Here is a 2,841-nt window from a genome sequence, read left to right as displayed (position 1 = left end):
TGTCGCTTCTGGATGTTGCTGTAGGACAGGGGACCCCAAAGGCATCGTGGTGGCTGCCCTGTTGCCTGCGGACACTTTTCCTGGTCCTCATCTATTGTTTTTAGGAAGTGGGTGGGTACTTGCCCAGGAGGACTTCTGATTGGCCATTGAAGATCCAACTGGCTGGGAAGATGCCTTAAAAAAAAAAACGTTTCAGTGGCAGCTACCACCACTGTGTTCATCTCATTCACTCCTTTTTCCCAGAAGTATTTTTTAAAAATTACCTCTCTTTCCCCCAGCACTTGGGCTTTGTCTGCATGTCTGGCACTGCCTCCTGTGGCATCCATTTTTTGGTTGTGCCCACATAATCAAAAAGATGCTGGAATTTCCCCCTCATCTCTATGGTAAAGACCATAGAGATGTGAGGGAATTCCTAGAGAGTTGCCTTGGAGGTGATTTTTCCAGCCGTTTCTCAGCTCAAGCTTTCCAAACCAGCTAAGCCATAACAGGGTCACAACTGTTTACTAACAAAGGTCAGGCTGAGAGCTTCATTTTGCAAATGTTATTCTAGCAGTGTCGTGTGAGTATTTCAACAAATGCCGCTCCGCTTACCAGCTCTTCATTGCGGACAATGTGGTGAATTGTGCAATGCGAAAAACGTACTGCAGATTTTTATTTCTACTTTTTGGGGGGCTTTGGTAGCCTATACCTAGGGTTTCCCTCTTCCAGGTGGGGGCCTGAGATTCATCATGAATGATAATCAGGCCACACAGAGACAAGTTTCCCCGCCAAAAATGGCTACTTTGGAGAAGGGGCTTTATAGTATTATACCCTGCAGTGGTCTCTCCCCAGACCCCACCTTCAAATCTCAAAAAATTCCCCAATGCAGCATCAGCAACCTTATTCATAGAATCATAGAATCCTAGAGTTGGAAGGGGCCATACAGGCCATCTAGTCCAACCCCCTGCTCAACGCAGGATTAGCCCAGAGCATCCTAAAGCATCCAAGAAAAGTGTGTATCCAACCTTTGCTTGAAGACTGCCAGTGAGGGGGAGCTCACCACCTCCTTAGGCAGCCTATTCCACTGCTGAACTACTCTGACTGAGAAAAATTTTTTCCTGATATCCAGCCTATATCGTTGTACTTGTAGTTTAAACCCATTACTGCGCGTCCTCTCCTCTGCAGCCAACGGAAACAGCATCCTGCCCTCCTCCAAGTGACAACCTTTCAAATACTTAAAGAGGGCTATCATGTCCCCTCTCAACCTCCTTTTCTCCAGGCTGAACATTCCCAAGTCCCTCAGCCTATCTTCACAGGGCTTGGTCCCTTCCACTTCTGAGAGTACATTGCCAAGAAATGAAAGCCAGGAGAGAGGAAGGGGAGGTGGGGGAGAGGCAGGAACGGTTGGATAGGAAGTCAACTACAGCAGCAACCATTTTTGAAGAATCCATGCCTTTTGTGCGGCGGTGCATAAATGTGGGAGGGGGCCTGGCCTCCTGTGATGTGCCTTGCCCCAAGGCCTCAAAAATCCGGCTTCCCCCACTGATCAGAACAACTAAGTTTGCTTGGGGCAACCAGTAATCCCGGAAGGCCCTCAAAGATTTTGCAGCGTTCGTTCAGGCTCAAATCTCAAGATGCCCGAGATGCACTCGGGATGTCCTGGTTATTAGGACCCAGGGCATCTCGAGAACTGATGTTGCACCAGAGAGTCGGGAGCAGATTTTCAGCCTTCTGCTTGAGGGAGGTTGTTGAACAGGAGTCAAATATGTGGCAGAAATTTCGCTCGGTATGGGATTGCGATGCCAGGCCTGTCGGACCAGCCTCCCGAGGATGGCGGGGAGCCTACCAGGAGCAGGAAGGGAAGACGGCGGAAATAAATGTGATGTCACCTCAAAGTATAGGGACATCAGGGACACTAGGCGTGACGCTCTGGTTCATGGGCAAATCCTCTATGATGGAATTACATTAATACCATAGAGTTTTGCCCCCAAACCAGAGCGGCACCTTCCAACATCACCGATGTGCTTCCGTCATTACCAGCAGACAGCAGACGTTCTGTGAGGGGGGGGGGCTGAGAGAGCTCCTGACCGGACTGCTCAGTCAGAACAGCACTATCAGGACTGTGACTGGGGAATCAAACCTGGTTTGCCAGATTAGAATTTGCCACTCTTAACTGTGTCCCGCAATCTTTTGTAACTCCAGGAGCGCTCCAGGTCTTACCTGGAGGCTGAAATAATCCTAAACCATTTGAGGAAAACAACTAATTTTGATTTGAAGGAATATGGAGTACAAACTTTTATGAGGTATCTGTAGAGCACCTCACCGAGGAAAAATTGCTAGCTGAGGAAGCTGTTAGCACAGAAGATAGTTTCCAAAATATTGGGTATAAAAATATCAAATCTGGCTAAGATAGGTCTAAGATAGAGCCAGCATGGTTTAGTGGTTCAAAGTGGTGACTCCTGATCTGGCAAGCCAGATTTGATTCCCTGCTCCTTCACAGGCCGCCAGCTGTGTGACCCTGGGCTCATCACAGCTCAGATAGTGCTGTTCTCACAGGTCAGTCCTGTCAGAGCTCTCTCAGCCTCACCCACCCCACAGGGTGTCTGTTGTAGGGAGAGGAAAGGGAAGGTGAATGTCAGCCGCTTTGAGACTCCTTCTTGCTGTGAAAAGCAGAGTATAAACACCAACTCTTCTTTTTCTCAAGAAAAAAAAAAAAAGCCCAAAATATCCAGCCAATAATCAAACCAAGCCGATTTCAACCTGAGTTTTGATCAGGAACATTTCGATGAACATAAAAATAACAACCTTCCCTTATGAAATAGTTTAAAGAAGCTCGACACATAAGAGAGACAACTTGGGTCT

The sequence above is a fragment of the Paroedura picta genome, chromosome 8 (genome assembly GCF_049243985.1).
Source record: "Paroedura picta isolate Pp20150507F chromosome 8, Ppicta_v3.0, whole genome shotgun sequence".
NCBI lineage: Eukaryota > Metazoa > Chordata > Lepidosauria > Squamata > Gekkonidae > Paroedura > Paroedura picta.
The sequence above is the reverse complement of the archived record's forward strand: the minus strand, read 5'-3'. Positions refer to the sequence as shown.